Source organism: Pan paniscus, chromosome 1 (genome assembly GCF_029289425.2).
Source record: "Pan paniscus chromosome 1, NHGRI_mPanPan1-v2.0_pri, whole genome shotgun sequence".
In the NCBI taxonomy this organism is placed as follows: domain Eukaryota; kingdom Metazoa; phylum Chordata; class Mammalia; order Primates; family Hominidae; genus Pan; species Pan paniscus.
This window is the reverse complement of record NC_073249.2, coordinates 129,071,942-129,089,654: the sequence shown is the minus strand read 5'-3', so window position 1 is coordinate 129,089,654 and position 17,713 is coordinate 129,071,942. Positions and strand designations below refer to the sequence as shown.

General features: G+C 32.8%; 1 long non-coding RNA gene across 1 annotated transcript in view; it reads right to left on the bottom strand.

The window, feature by feature from the left end:
* LOC134729602 (uncharacterized) overlaps nucleotides 1-17,713 on the bottom strand; it is a 30,651-nt gene extending 12,938 nt beyond the window's left edge. The window contains exon 1 of the long non-coding RNA XR_010110825.1: nucleotides 924-17,713. This is a non-coding gene — a long non-coding RNA (uncharacterized LOC134729602). The remainder of the gene's footprint in view (nucleotides 1-923) is intronic.

Below are 17,713 nucleotides of genomic sequence, written 5' to 3'. Positions count from 1 at the left end.
CTTCAGTGAGGTTATTTCATCCACTTGTAGTAGAGTTAGATTCTTCTGTCACATGTTGCCTTCCATCATGGGATTTCTTAATCTCCTATATGATTTTGTTTTAATTTACATGTGTTAAGCTTTACTGTTGGTGCTATAAAGTTCTATGGGTTTTGACAATTTAATTGTCAAATTAAATTGCATTTAATATATATGCACCATTTAATATGTATGCACCCTTTAATATGTATGCCATACCATTTAATATGTATGCACCATTATAATAGCATATAGAAAAGTTTCTTGCCCAAAATATCCCCTCTATTTTATCTATTTAAACCTGCCCTCTCCTGGAACCCTTGGCAACCACCGGTCTGTTCACTGAATCTATAGTTTTGCCCTTTCCAAATGTCATATACATTGAACTGTAAGTTATGTAGCCTTTCAGACTAACTGCTTTCACTTACTAACATGCATGTAAGGTTCATGCATATTTTTGCATAACTTGATAGCTCCTTCCTTCTTATCACTAAATAGTATTCTATTGTTTGGATAGACAACAGTTTGTTTAACCTTTCACCTACCGAAAGACATCTTGGTTGCTTTCAGTTTTTGCCTATTATATATAAGACTTCTAAAAACTCGTGCAGATTTGCTTTGCAGCTTTATCATTTAATTTTTTTAATTTAGATATAATTTGCATACCATCAGATTCATCTTTTTAAAATGTATTTTTAAATGTATATTTCAGTGTTTCTTAGTACATTCACAGTATTGTGCAGCCATCATCACCATCTAATTCAAGAATATTTTCAGCACCCAAAACCATGTACCCAACAATTATTTCCCATTCTCCCTTCCCTCCGACCCAGTAATCTACTTTCTGTCTCTATAGCTTTGACTATCTGGACATTTCCTACAAATGGAATCAAATGATACATTACCTTTTGTGTCTGGCTTCTTTAACTTAACACAGCGTTGTCAAGGTTCATCCATGTTGTAAACATGTGTCAATCATTCCACTTTATGTCTGCATATTATTCCATTATATGGATATACCACACTTCATCTTTTCGTCAGTTGTTGGACATTTGAATTGTTTCCACTTTTGGCTATTAAGAATAATGCTGATATAATCATTTATGTACACATTTTTGCATAAACATATATTTTCATTTCTCATGGATATATATCTATCACTGTAATTGCTGGGTCATATGGTAACTCTTTGCTTAACTCTTTGAGGAGTTCCCCAACTATTTTTGAAAGCAGCAGTACTATTTTAGATTCCCTCCAGCAATGTTTGAGAGTTTCAATTTTGCCACCTCCTCACTAACACTTGTTATTGTTCATCTTTTTTATTATAGCCATGTAATGGGTGTGATTTGATATCTCATTAAGATTTTGATTTGCATTTCTCTAATGACTAATGATCATGTGCTTCACATGCAGGTTTCTGTATGTTCATAAGTTTTCAAATCAGTTTGGTAAGCACCTAGAAGCACTATTACTGGATTATGTGTTAAGATTATGTTCTCTTAATTTTTAGTCAATCAAATAAATGTAATCATCTAAAACAACCAATATTTGTGAACTCTCATCTGTTACAAACAATGATAGCTAGCTAGTTGTTAGCCAGAGAGGAAACAGAAAACTCATGTTGTTCTATGTTATTCTTCCCTGAGTGCAAATGATTATTGCACCTTCTAGGGGAGATGACAAGGTGCTGGGGTACTTTCAGGTGTCACAATGACCATGTGTGCCACAAGCATTTAGTGTCTGAGGATGAATCAATATTGTGCAGTGTGTGAAAGAGTCTTGCACTATTAAGAAATGTTCTATTCCTAATGTCACCGAACATCCCAGATGAAATTAATAGACAAATGTAGGAGTCAACAGAAACTGAAAGACAGAAAAGATAGAAGGTAGAGTTCAAAATTTGCAAGTGAAAAAACAAGTATGGAAAGGAAATAGTGGTTAACTGACAACTTTCTGGGACTGATAAGATCTCCTTCCTAGAAATATTTTGAGACTTAAATAATCTCTGAGACCTATAAATGTCACAGTCTTTGAGACTGTTGTTTTTATTTATATTTTGCATCTTCATCCTGACTATCTAACAGTATTTAGATTACCTTACTGAGTGGCCTTTGCAGTCAAAAGATGCTAACCAGCACAATTTTTTTTCCTATAAAGGTACGGACAGGGTGGAATTTGAAGGAGGTGTTAAAGTTCCCACTTTACTCTGAAGTTATTCATTATAAGCTGTTAGGACTAACATTTGCATTGTGGTTAAAAAATAACAAGTAATTGTGGTATCTTTAAACATTAACCTGGCAAGCTCATTATTTGGGATGCTTTGACTAATTATTTTTCTCTGTGATGCTAATGAATTGCTTTCTGAGGTCACATAAAATTATGAAATTGAGGCTAACATAAAATGAAATATTTGGGTAGGAGAAAGTAGCAAGTGCTTTGCATCCTTATTCCAATTATGTGGGATAGTATTCTAAAGTATTATTCAGCATTATAAACCAGGAATTAACGCAGAAAAAAATGAAAATTTCTTAATTTAATTCCCATTGGTAGGATATTGTGGTGAAGTGGAACTTTGTCAAAAAAAACAAAACAAAACAAAACAAAAACCCAAGTCACACTCTGTACATACCAAAGTGTTTAATTTCCATTTAGTTGATTTTTGCATGTTACCAAAATGCTAAATTCATTTTCCCCCAACAATTAAAGAATAGAATACATTGTTCTATATTTCTCGCAGCCAACTCAGTAAGTAGTGATTAAGCGTTCTGGCAGTCTGTTCCGTTCATGGCCCCCAGTGAACAAGTTTCCTGGTATTCATCCCCTTGTATAATTCTTTCCCATCAAAGCTGGGCTGGACCAATGACATGCTTAATCAAAAGAACATGTCAGAGTGCCAGTTCCAGAACCAAGCTTTAAAGGGTCTGGAAGTTTTCACTTTTGCACTCATAGGAGCTCTGAGCCTCCAGGCAGAAATACAGCTATGCTTCTGGAAAGGGCATGTGAGAAGCACCAAGCAGAATGAGAGAACCTGTGACTACATGGAAAAAGAAAGATGCCTAGCTCTCTCAACTTCCCGACCTGCCCACCGCAGAGTTACCAATTGAATTCACCCACAGAAGTGACCAGCAGCAAGACAAGCAGAAGAATCAGTTGCTGAGTCCAGCACAGACTGCAAAATTGTAAACAAATTAAATAGTTGTTGTTTCAAGCCAGTAAGTTTGAGAATTTAGTTTTGAAGCAATAAAAAAACCATGGCACCTGCTATAAATCCAGCACTACATAATTTGACAAGGAAGCACAAAAAAATAGAAAATGAAGGAGTGATGAACGTTTGACTTCCAGTTGTTGAGCTGGATTATGGTATACTACATCTTTTCTTTTTTTTCTTTCTTTCTTTTTTTTTGTTTTAGACGAAGTCTTTCTCTGTCGCCAGGCTGGAGTGCAGTGGCATGATCTCGGCTCACTGCAACCTCTGCCTCCTGGGTTCAAGTGATTCTCCTGCCTCAGCCTCCCGAGTAGCTGGGAGTACAGGTGCATGCCACCACGCCCAGCTAATTTTTGTGGGTTTTTTCTTTTTTCTTTTTTTTTAGTAGAGACGGTGGAGGGGTCCATGATGTTGGCTAGGATGGTCTCTATCTCTTGACCTGATGATCCGCCCACCTCGGCCTCCCAAAGTGCTGGGATTACAGGTATACATCTTTTCATAAGAATTTTGGAAATTATGTTTTTATCAGTAATATGTTTCAGCTACATTTCAGATTATCCAAAATATGGCTGGAATATTAATTATACTTAGCATTTTTTAGGCAAATGAATTCTTCAACTTCCAACAAGTAACTTATCAATGAACTTTGGGAACATATTAATTTACTGGGTGTTACTGGTATCATGACATGCAATCTTTCAAGGAATAATTTCCAATTATTACAATAAGTCAAGCAAGGGAGAAATTTGGACTTGCTGTGTGATACAAGGAAGATGCAACACACTCAGTTTCAGGAACTGATAGGAAGGAAAGGGTCGGAATGAGCCAGGCATAAAAGAACAACAAAAACATTCTAGTGGAGGAAGCCGCCATCTTAGAAGGGTACACAGGATTTGGTTTATAATCACACTGGTTGGTGAAAAGGATTTTTATGAAATTACTCAAAGATAACAAGGAAATTACATGGTTAGGTCATGTTTTAGAATTATGAATTTGGCAGCAATTCATAGTAGAAGAGGGAAAGATTAGACAAAATCTTTAAAAGACTTCCTGACATCCAGTATTTTCAGTAGCTTTCTCCAGTATTCAAAAGAGATTTTTTTTAGTTCACATTTTATATTTTCAAATGTAAAATGATGAAATAAATGGCAGTAAGTACACTTATTTTGCAGTTTAGTCAAATGTTTTCATATGATGTCATAATAATATCAAATTTTCTTGACCAAATATCGAATTATTTAATCAAATAACTTTGATGATCCCCTGAGTTCATCCATGATATATTAAATAAAGAGATGTATGGTTTTTACATGCATGACCTTTGATATCCTGAAGAACATTTTATAACGACTTTCCTTAGCAATATTTTTGTGAATGTATATGTTTATATGTGTTTTTCTCTTTTCGATTTTTTATTCTGAGCATGATTTTTAATATTCTGCCAAGAAAGTAAATAGCAGAGCATTATCTTATGTACTTAGCTGTATTTCCTTGTGAGGAGAAAAGATTTTTAAGAAAAAAAATCAGTTGGGTACTAAAGAAATAATTGAGTCAGGATGAAAAAGAAAATGAAAAAATCCTCCCCAATTCTTATTTTAGCCCTAAATTTCTTTTAGAGTATCTTATGTCAATGTACTTCATATTGTTATTTGCAGTTGCATAGACTGTATCACAAGAACTAAGAGAAAAATATCTTGTTGGGATTTACTACCACTATAGGCTTTGTAAACAAATAATTTGTTTATACACAAATATATTATCTAATGGTCTGACACAGTGCCTAGTAAACAGTTATGGCCAGAGTTAGTGCGAGAAAAGCAGATCCATAAGGTCTGTTCAATTTATATTTCTAGGAGGATGAGCTGGGTTTGGATTCCTTCTAACATGTAACTTGGATATATTGTTCTATAAAACTTTACTGAAATTGGGGGAAGTCTTTCCAAATTAGGTAAAGTGTTTTAGAGGGCTTAGTGCTTAAATTTCATGAATTGGTCTCAGTGCTGATCTGTGCTTTAGTGGCATATGATAACTACTTCAGGCATTTTCTATGGCCAGAATTGATGTTGTATGTCCTTCTGTGATTTGTAGTGTTATGTCATATCACTGGATTACAGGTAATTCATCTCCCATTGAAATATGTAGCCATGACCAACCACAGTGGCTCACGCGTGTAATGCCAGCTATTTGGAAGGCCAAAGCGAGCAGATTGCTTGAGCTCAGGAGTATGAAACCAACCTGGCCAACATGGCGAAACCCTATCTCTACTAAAAAAAAAAAAAAAAAATTAGCCGGGCATGGTGGCGCGTACCTGGGGTCCCAGCTACTCCGGAGTCTGAGGCGCAAGAATCACTTGATCCTGGGAGGCGTGATTGCAATGAGCCTCGATCGTGCCACTGCACTCCAGCCTAGGTGACAGCGTAAGACTCTGTTTCAAAAAAAAAAAAAAAGAAAAAGAAAAAGAAAGAAAGAATAAAGGAAAAAAGGAAAAAAAAGAAAGAAAAGAAAACGAAAAAAAGAGAAGAAATACGTAGCCACAAACTTCAACTGAGTAAAGAATGAATCAAATAAGAAGCATGGTGAATGTTTCTAAAATGCAAAGTCTGTATTTATTTTTAGGTTTGTATACATTAGAATCTATATTATAAAGTATGGAAATTCTTTTAAAATCCAGAAATGCTACATGTTTTTGAAAAGCATTACTCTAAATGGTATAATTTAGGTTTAAAGTATAGTTTGTGATAAAATATTAAAGGTAGTTTTTGATTTGAAATATTTAAATTAGAGCTGTCTATAGATTAATTTCAAAATTATAACTCATAATCAGATGTTAATTCTAATTCTTTTTACTGTCATATAAGTGTAAAATTGTATTTTTATCTCTAAGGTAGCATAATGAACTGTGAATCTAAGATTTGAAAAACGGTGTACTAATGAACTTATAATTCCTTGGTGCATATGTTGGGGGGGCCTTTTTCAAAGCATATCTGAAAGTATAAAGAATCTGTTTTTAATGTTTGATTAGCAGCAAAATTAGTGGGCTAGAAACATTATTCATAATATAATAGAGGTGTAGGAAAGTTGGAAACTCTCCAATTGGATATTTATTTGGAAACAGGGACAACTTAATTGTTCTGAGGTTGAGAGACAAATTACTGATTACATTTTCTCAGTAAAGGTTTCTTTTTAAAATTAAAACTAAATTTGTTTATATATTTTACTGAGAAAATGCTCATCTCCTCCTGCATAATGGTTGGCACATAGTAGGTGCTCAATACATATTTTTAAATTAATTCTAAGAAGTGCAATATGTCCATTAATTTTAAGTCTATTGGGCATGCTGCTTATTTGAACTTGGTGAAAATTATGGATTCTAGTTTTTCTATTTTATGAATTAGACACAGTCAGAAGGTATGAATGTTGATGTCATTTTTGGTGATTTTATTTTGAAGTAAAAATAGGTAAATAATAAAAATTAAATTTAAAATTTAAATTCTAAATTTGTGATTTATGATATTTTGACTCAACATTTCTATTTCTAGTGTACAAATTATATCTGATTCCTGGGAAGTATTAAGGGTAATTTGTTGTATATCGAATGTTTTTATCTTTTTTGTAATACCTCTTAAAAGTGGTTTTTGAATATAAACCTTAACAATAGAAGAAAGAATGAAAGTGCCTACTTATTAAATGAAATATTTAGAGGGGTATTTCTTAAGCTATATCCTCTCAAATTGAAGGTAAGAATTTTCTAGGCAGCATAAGAAATTATGCTAAAATGAGTTCCCTCTGTGCATGTGAGCTGGTATATATTCACATTAGTGATGTGTATCTTTTACAATAAATGGGAAAAATAAATACTTCTTGTAGTTGAGTGGAAACTTCATTGCCCCAAGTTGTGTATGCATTAGATAAAAGACTGTTTTAAATATTCAAACTCAGTATCATAGTTATATGCATTAAGGACATTCTTCCACTGTATGGAAGAAGCATGCTTATGCAAGCCTGGAGTCGGGAAGGGAAAAATAGGATCAAGGATCACTAAGGATATAAGTAAAGATAGCCATGAACTAACTAACCACAAGTATGAAAATACTTTTGTTATTCATTGGACAAGAAAATTACAGAACCAGGCATTTGGAAAATCTTCACATACTGACGTGTGGTTTCAGTTTAAAAGGTGCTGCTAAATAGAGACAGAAACAAGCTCAAATATTCCCAAATGATGCTTGCATCCGAAAGAAGAGGCAGATATGTCAAGCTTTATTCTAATCTACCACTAAATCTGTCTGATCTCATCATCAACAAGTATTTATTAATAATCTAACATTTATGTGCATACTATACTATGTTAAATGACAAGAAGACAGAGCATCATTAAGTATACTGTACAACAATCTTAAGTTGTATAGTCTTATTACAAAGCCAGGCATCCACCCATAGAGAGTAAACTCTGGTATCATCTGCTATGTTCCAAATATGTGTAAACAAAAACAAAAATGCTATATTCAGCTATTATATAAGGTGAAATATGATAATTGTTCAAACCAAATAGCATTGGTACCTAAAGTTGGAGAAATTAAAATTGGGGAAGAAGTCAGATTTTAACAGTCTAAGATTTGATGTAATGGATATAATGAAGTAAAGGCACTAATATTAGAAAGATGGAGTAAGATGAGGGAGTTTCCACAACTGAGCATACAACAGTATAGTGGTGTAGTTTCAAATATTGGACTAAAGGATACTAATTATATTAAATAATCCTGTAAAACTATCAAAAGAGATGTTGAATTTTAGGAAGGAAACTCTGATAGAGGGCAGTGAAAAGAATGGAGTGAAGGTGTGGGAGACAAGTTGGAAAGTTTTAGTAATCCAGATGATTGTTATAAGACTGAAATAGGACAAGAACAGAATGAATGGAAAGCAAGAAGTAGATGATGTTGCAGAGATTGAAATAAAAATATTGCACATACAAATAGATGTTTGGACAGATAAAATTGGTAAAGATCTTAGTAACTAGTATTTGTTACAGGTTTTTACATCTATATTCATGAGTAATATTGTCTGAAATTTTATTTCTTTTAAGGTCTTGTCTGGTATAGGTGCGGGATAATGCTAGCCTAATACTGAGTTTAAATGTCTTTCTATCTCATCTGTTTCCTGCAAGGATTTATGTAGAATTGTTACTATTTCTTCCTTGAATATTCAGTAGAATTCACTAATAGAATTCAATTCTTTAATAGATACAGAGCTACTTCTTCTTGAGTGAGCTTTGGAGGTTTCTGTCTTTCAAGGAATTTGTCCATTTCATTGATTTATGAAAACTATTGGCAACCATTTTTCATAATATTTTTTCTTCTTCCTTTATTTTCATGGCATTTGCAGTTATATTCTCTCTATTTCTGACATTGGTGATTTGTGTGTTCGTTCTATTTTTACTTGAGCAGTTTGGCAAGAAGTTTATTAATTTTATGGATCTCATCAAATAATTAGCTTTCAGTTTCACTGATTTTCCTCTATTGGTTTTGTGTCTCCTATTTCAATGATTTCTGATTTTATCTGTATTGTTTCCTTTCTTTTGCTTTCTTTGAATTGAAATTGTACCTCTTTTTATGTATTGTTAAGATGGAAATTTATAACATTAATTTGAGAACTTTCTTTTTTAATAAAGACATTTGATGCTTAATTTCCTTTTTTTTTTTTTTTTTTTTTTTTTTTTTTTTTTTTTTTTTTGAGATGGAGTCTCACTCTGTTGCCCAGGCTGGAGTGCAGTGGCGCGATCTCGGCTAACTGCAAACCTGCCTCCCGGGTTCACGCCATTCTCCTGCCTCAGCCTCCCTAGTAGCTGGGACTACAGGCGCCTGCCACCACACCTGGCTAATTTTTTCTATTTTTTAGTAGAGACGGGGTTTCACTCTGTTAGCCAGGATGGTCTCGATCTCCTGACCTCGTGATTCGCCCGCCTCGGCCTCCCAAAGTGCTGGGATTACAGGCGTGAGCTATTGCGCCCGACCTAATTTCCTTTTTACAACTGTATTAGCTACACCCTGAAAATTTTGATATATTTGTTTTCTAAAGTTTGTAATTTCAAAATAGTATCAGTTCCCATTTAATCACTATGAAAATTATTTGGCCTTGGTAGGGAAGATATAATTATTATATAGATTACAACATTCTAGAAATGAAGATTCAGGCAAATCATACTCAGATCTGGGTTTTCAAACCAGATAATCTGCTTCTAAGCATCTTGCTCTTCACACTATACCACATGGCTTCGTGGGCTACTTTACAAGTTCTCAAGTGTGGAAGACTTGAAGAAAGTTGAATATATAAGCCAAAGTTTTGAATACAGAAAGAGAAACAGATTTTTTTTTTTTTTTTTTTGGAGGGGAAGTTAGTTGTTTTATCCTATGGTGAGCTGAAGCTATTGATGTGAGAAATAAAAGGGCTGTCTGGATAAATGCTCATACCTTGAAACGTCATGAAATCTGCTCTTAGAGACTATTTCATCCAGAAGAAAGGCACTTCCCATTTTCTATTTCTGAGATACCGTTAATTGAATTGGACTAAATATTGTTTCGTTTTCCTCCCAACTACAGCTTTCCATATTCAGGTACAGACTTCAGTTCTAAAGAAGCGAACAATTAGAAATAGGATACTGAAGATGGCACTATGGTTTTCAGATATATAAAATCTATGAGTATGTCCTAACAGAAAGTTGTAGAACCCAGAAAACCTCTGGTCAGTATGCATCCTAGTCAATTACATGTTATACAAAGATATTTACATTATTATGGAGTATCAGAGTATCAATCAAGAGCATAAAAAGATGTCCTCTCAAAGGAGGAAGGGAATAGGCAAAATCTGATGGAAACTGAAATGTATGGGAAATATGCATGTATTATCCTCCCTGTCAAATTTACGTCTGAAAAGGTTTTCCAGAATCACTGTTGGAAAATGTGCTGGGACAAGACGGTTTGCTCACCATCTTAACTGACACACTGTAAGTGTAATTAGTTATTGTCTTCTTTAAGAATGAGGAAAATAAATAAAATAAAGGCCAAACTTGAATACGTGAAAACGATAAAAAATAATAGAAAGAAAAGAGCTTCTGGATGACTTAGTAGAAGAATTTTGTTTTTGAAAGGATTTGCTGCAGGAACCAGAAAAAAATACTGTTAGAATACAATTAGCACTCACGGAAGTACACAAGAAATCATTATTTTTAATAAAAGGAGGATAAAACTATGTTAAGAGACAATGTTCATATGAAATGGTAAGAGAGTAAGTTAAAATATTAAAGAATGGTGGTGAAATTTAAAATTATATTAAAAGGATGAAAATCCAAAAAGCCTAATAATAACGTACAGGCTGAACTTGGAGATCAACCAGAAACAGAAGAAAAGAATATTAAAACAGTAGAAGATTTACCTATTTTTTGTCTCTTATATTTCTGTAAAGTATAAAAACACATATGTAGAAATATGAGAGTCAGATATAATCCATGGGTCTTGTCTTCAGAAAATATGTACAGATAAACAAGCATATACACATAGAATTCATCTATTTCCAAGGATTTAAAGAACTTCTAAATGGCATTCATGTATCCCATGTTAGGTGAAAAATTCCCAATATGCAGCGGAGCTGAGTAATCTAGTTTAACATTTCCAAAACCAATACTCCCATGAACACATTATTTTCCCCCAACTGGTTATGACCACTCAAATAAGTTTTGGAAATGCTAGGGTAAGTAATATTAAGCAGATTCCATTACTTCATTACTTTTCAGAACCTCTTATAGGCAATGTCTCAATATATAGCTCTTTCAAAATGTGCTTACTCTCTGCCAGGCATTGTTCTAAGTGTTTCACACTTAAATCCTCCTAACAATCCTATCAGATAAGTACTATTATTTTCTGTATTATACATAGAAACTGAGGAAAAGCAAGATTAAATAACTTGTCTGGTTCACACAGCCTGTATATTAAGGAAGCTAGGATTTGACAGTATGGTCCAGAGTCTGTCATTTACCACTACAATAAAAGCAGGAAGTAGAGCACACAGGGATCATTTAACTTTTTATTTTGAGGTGAACCTATTAATATTGCATAGAAGCGTGCTTTATAGAGCATAGTATGGAAAGTAGTAAGGTGATTGATTAGATAGATTGAACCACATGTAAATACATATGAAACTTACACATACACACACAGTTAAATAACTTTTAAAACTAACAATACAGGAACTATTTACAAAACCTGATCATCTATGAGGTAACCTAAGATGTCTCAATATATTCCAGGCAGACTTCGTACATTATATATTATTTGATAACAATGCAATGTAACTAAAAATTATTAACCGTATTAGTTATAATTACAGTTGCTGATGTAGGGTTTCAAAATAAAGGGTTTTAAATGAGATAGAAATTTCTTTCTTTCTCATGAACAATTATTTTATAAACATAGGGCAGCTCCTTGGTGTCAGGCACCCAGGCTTCTTCTATTAATACTTGCTTATTCCACACACCTCCACCAGCCATCTCCACCCTGGGGTCCAAAGTAGCTGCTTCAGCTCCTGTCTCCTTCACGTCTGCATTTCAGGCATTAAGGTGAGGAAGACACACTTTTCCTTTCAGAGTAAGAGTTTGAACCGTTTCATCATTCCATCACTTTCACTCATATCTCCTCATGGAATTTAGTTACATGGCAAACCCAGCTACAAGAGACCCTGGGAAGTAGCACTCTTTAGGCTGGTGGTCATGTGCTCAGCTAAAAATATGTTACCATATAAGAAGAGATTAACTGATATTGAGGTGCTGGAGCAACCAGTAGCTTCTGCTGAACAGAAAGTTTCTCTTAACTCAGATAAAAGATGAAATCAAAAGTATAATTACAGAAGGTTTAAAACTGGTAAAATATTGCCAAACCTAACTCCAAAGAAAATTGAATGCTTTAATGAATGTATATTAAACATGAAAGAATGAAAATGAATGAGTTTATCATTCAAGTTAAGAAGCTAGAAATAATTCTTCCAACTGAGTATAAGAAAAGCAAGGAAGAATTAATAAAGATACAAATGTAGTTTAATAATTTATAAATGAAAAACAAGTTGAATTATTAAATTTGAACACGGGCTCTTCAAAAGACCATTAAAAGAGATAAACTGCAGAAAATACAAATCAATAAAAAAGAAGATGCATATCTTTAACGTTATATATGAAAAAGAGAATATAACTACAGCTGTAAAAGAAAATTAATAATCATAAGATTAATAATTATACCAGCACCTAGTACAGTGCCTGGCAAAGTACCTGACATAAGCACTAGGACCTTAATTATTACTTAATTAATTACCGAATAAACTCTGGCCTACAAAACTCTTGCCTATAATATAGAAATCTATTACAATAACAAAATCAGCTTAAGAAAATCTTGAGATATGAATCACCAAAGCAGAGAAGAAGAAAGGAAATCAATCTTTTTCTGGCACATTCTATGTACCAGGTGTTTTACATAATTTTTGTCTTTTATTTAAGCTTCGTAACCCTGTAAGGAAGGAATTCTAAATTTCAAAGCTTAGAAAGTTGTGATTTAAAAAGATTCAGTCTCAGACAGTAAATGATTGAATTGGTGTCTGTATTAGTCTGCCTAATCTGAATGTTGGTGTTCTTTCCTCTGCACTTTTTCATTATTTTTTAGACTCCTCTTTCCCGAGAAAATCCTACCAAGTTCCTTATATCTGAGCAGGTCCATTTTATCTATTTTACTGGTTTAAATAATGGGAATTTGATTTGTGTGAGACTTTTTTTGAAAAAGGAGTTTGATTCTTACAAAATATTTTTGAAAAATGGTTGCATCTATGTGGAAGGGAACTTATCTATGCAGAAATTTCTCTCATGTTTCAGTACAAACCATATTGTTTCTAATCAACTGGTCTGTTTTATCTTTCAGACATTTGTGGGCATTATAATTGACTGTGCTTTTCTCTCGTCTTGGCTGGTGGGAAGATAAAAAAGCGGAGGCCAGTTTATCTCTAAAACCCTATAACACAATATCCCATGTATGTTTTTTGTGCTAATATTAGCTCTGATTTTATTTTCCCCCTACATGTTTTATTTGACTTTTTGCGTCTTTATTTTATCCATGATATTCTGAATATTTTTGTTAGTCATTTAAAAGTGAATGTGTATAAAAATATATAAAACTGATAAACAATTTTCCTAATCACGTTCTTATTTTTGAATATTTAGTTGCTTTCATTATACTTTTCTGCTTTTCTAACGTAGTTTACTAGTTTGCTTTGGCACTAGCAATGTTTGAAATTGCCAGTTTTACCACTGACACATTTATGGTGGATACTATCATAACCCATATTTACTTTAATATTAGTAATAATAGGATTTTATTATAGAAAGAGAAGAAAATCAGGAATGGGAAGGGAAAGTATAAAGAATTCATTTGATCACAGAGTAAACACCAAGAATAGTGGTGAGCAAACCAAATCATGGTCGAAAAAGATATGGCAAACTCAGGCTTGATTTGTTCTGAGAATATCAAAGTATAAGCCAGTAGATTGGAACAGAGTCAGCAACAATTTCAAGATGGTAGTAATTCCTGTGGTAAGGTAGGTGGTACCATCAAGATTTCAGGGCACTGTTTTTCAGTTTAAAGCAAAATTCAGTTAATTGCTAGCAGTACAGATCAGAGTCCAGTGCCTAGTCCAGAGTCTAGCAGTCATCAGAGCTGATTTGATTGGAAAGAAAATACTTATTTTCATTCTCATTTTTGATAAGCTCATCAGCCTAGCAGGTTCTTAAACATTTAGTTATTAAATTTACCTCCTCATTAAAACTTTTTAATAAACTATCCTACTAGCTATTGAGATATTAATGTTTTAATTATTAGCTTCTATGACCTCTTTGTATAGATATATACAATATCCATATATAGATATTCACCCTTTTTACTTTTGCTGAAAATATTTTCCTGGTTTTTTATTTAAATATATGTGTATATTTACAACTTGGAGAATTTGTGTTAGATTTTAAGTGTTTCCTTTTGAATGTATTGATCACCTTGAGAGATATTGCATCAGATGTAATTCCAGTTATTGGCATGGTGGAATGCCTTGCAATCGACCAACATTCCTGTTGAGAACAATAAACGGTGATTTTTTTAAGTGCATATGAACTCTGTATTTTCTGCTCAATTTTTTTATAAACCTAAAATTGCTCTAAAATAAAGTTTATTAATTAAAATTATACAAGTGTTCTATGGTCTGAATGTTTGTGTTCTCATCAAAATTTATATGTTGAGGTCCTCACCCAACAGGTGATGGTGTTAGGAGATGAGGCCTTTTGTGAGGTGATTGGGTCATGAGGGCAGAACCCTCATGAATGAGTTTACTACCCTTATCAAATAGACCCACGGGAGGTCCTTCTTTCTTTCCACCACTTGAAGACATAGTGAAAAGACACTGTCTATAAGACAGACACCTTTTTCCTTGGTCATGGACTTCCCAGACTCCAGTATTGTGAAAAATAAATTTTTGTTGTTTATAAACCACTCAGTCTATGGTATTTTGTTATAGAAGCCTGGAAGCACTGGTGAACTTCAAGCATTAATAGGACTAGGGAGACTCAAGATTTTGGATGGAGACACAGTCTAAGACCAGCTCTTAGACTGATCATAGTTTTTTCCTGAGGATATTTGCCAATTCTGGTTTCAGGATAAGCGTCTGATAATCCAGGATTTCCTCCTGCAGCAGAACAAACTCCAGGGACAGAGAAAAGAGCAGAGTTTTGGTAGACTCCAAGGCTTAAAGATGAAATTTGAGACCTGTGGGGATAAGATCCTGGCAAGAAGGGAGGGATAGAATGACATTGACACTTGACAAATTTTCCTCACCAGATATTTGCCATTTTCTGAAGCTACACAGGTGACAGCCAAGAAGCTGAACAGCTTCTGAAAAACAGATGGGAGATTTCTGCACTCTTGCCAAATTGAGTAAACAACAACAACAACAACAAATCATTTCACAGCCTACCAGAGAGAATAATCTAAGTGAATAAACTAAGTTTTACTACAAAAGTTGTAGGTGGGTTCAATGAATGAGAACAAGCCAGAAGTAGAAAAAAAAATCGTATCAAAGCTGTAACTGATCCTAACTTAGCTCAGCCCCTGATTAAATCAAGCCCTCACTTTATTCACTCTGTCTTCCTGGCCAAAAAAAAAAAAAAAAAAAAAGGTGAAGCTTAACCCTCTCTGCAAGAAGATAATATCATATGGAGAAGCCAGAGTGACAAAAATTTATGAATGACAAACATTCAGTTATAAATTACCAGACAGGCAAAAACAAGAATACATGAATTTTTAAAATAAGATTAAAAACTGAAAGAAAGAATAACAGATGATAAATACATTAGAAATTAACAGGCAAGAACGTCTAAGTAAATATAATTAATATATTAAAAGAAATAGAGGAAAAGAGAAAACAGATTAAAAAATTGAGAATTTCACCAGCAAATTAGAATATGTAAACATAAATAAATAATAATTTTAGAACTGAGAAATATAATAATTGAAATGAAAAACTTCAAAGATGTGTCTAAAAGAAGACTAGACAGTAGAACAGAGGATAATAAACTGGAAAATGAGTTAATGAAATCAGGCAAACTGAGGTACAGAAAAAATGAAAATACAGACAAGCAGAAGAGAAATGTAAGACAGTGTAAAGATCTAATAAGCATATAATTGGATCTCATAAGAAAAATACGGAGAGAATGGGGTAGGAGCAGTATTTGAATACACAATGGCCACAAATGTTCCAAAAATGATGGAACACATCAACACTTGAGTTCAGAAGTTCTGATAGACCTGAGAAGGATAGATATAATAGTAAAGCTGCTTCATATAAGAACAAAAATACAATCATACAAATAGTCACAATAATAGAAACATTGCCTTAAAAGAGCATCAATACATTCATAAAAGAAACAATAAAACCAAAAGACAATGAAACAATATCTAACTGATCAAAGAGAATCCTATTCCCAGAGAAAATATCCTTTGAAAATTAAGATGAAATAAAAATTTTCACATAAACAAATGGTGAGAGAATTTGTTCCTAGCTAAACTAAACTAAAAAAAAAATCCGATAGAAGAAAAATTATCTCAACGGAAAAAAATGAAGAAGAAAATGAATAAAAGAAGGATAAGTATACAAGTAAATATAAGTGAATATCCATGTTAGATAACAATCATACTTACGGCTTGGGGGATTTACAATGTATACAGAATTATAATGTATCATAACAACACAAAAGGCAGGAGTGGAATAAATTGAGTCAAACTATTCCAAGATCCTTACATCGTCTGGGCAGTGAGAAAGTAATAACTTATATTCAAATACGCATGTTTTAATAATTATCCACAATAAGACAAAAAAAAAGAAACGTATAACTAACAACGTAGTAGAGGGAAAATGGAATCGTGAATAATAATTGATTAATTCTAAAGAAGATAAGAAAAGACACAAAAAAATATAAAACAGGTAGATTATATAGAAAACAAATAGTATGCTAATACCTATCAAAGCCCCATCAGTAATTATATTAAATTAAAAGGGATTAAATATTGAGTAAAAGATTAAAAAATAAAACCTAACTATGCTGTTTATTGGAAACATATCTTAAATACAAGAACACAGAAAGCCAAATTGTAAAAAGATGTGAAAAAGATATACTATAAAAACACTACTCAAAAAGAAGCTAGATATTACATTAATGTGAGACAAACTAGATTTTTAAGACTAGTTAAATTTCTAGAGAAATGCTGATAAAACGTCAAACTAACAGAAGCATATAAAATTATAAATTTGTATATACCCACTAACTTAACATGTTACTATAGACGGATTATAGATAGATGATAGATAGATGATAGATAGATAGATAGATAGACAGATAGATAGAGAAAAGTTGGCAGAAGAAAAAAAGAGAAACAATTCCAAAATCACTGGAAAGAATTTAATTCACCAATCTTCCTAGACAATAAAACAAATGAACATGTAAGAATAAAGAATATCTAAACACAACAAATAACTTATTGTCATAAATTGACCAGTGCATACAAATATCATAAAATGTATATTATCTTTAAATGCATACTCAATATATACTAAAAGCTATTATTAGCAAATGTTAACTAACTGAATAATTCAGAGAATATACACTTGGCCACTACTGAATTAAATTGTAAAATAATAGCATAAATAACTATAAAATCTCCAACTTTTGGAAATTAAGCAATATACTTTTCAATAATACGTGAGTGAAATAAGTCACGATGGATATTGAAAATCTTATGTGCTAAATAGAGTATGATACAGTCAGTGTATCAAAACTTTTGAAATACCAAATATTGTTTCTAAAGACTTGTTTACAGCCTTAAATTCTTACATTAAAAAATGAAAAGAGCTGATAATCAATAT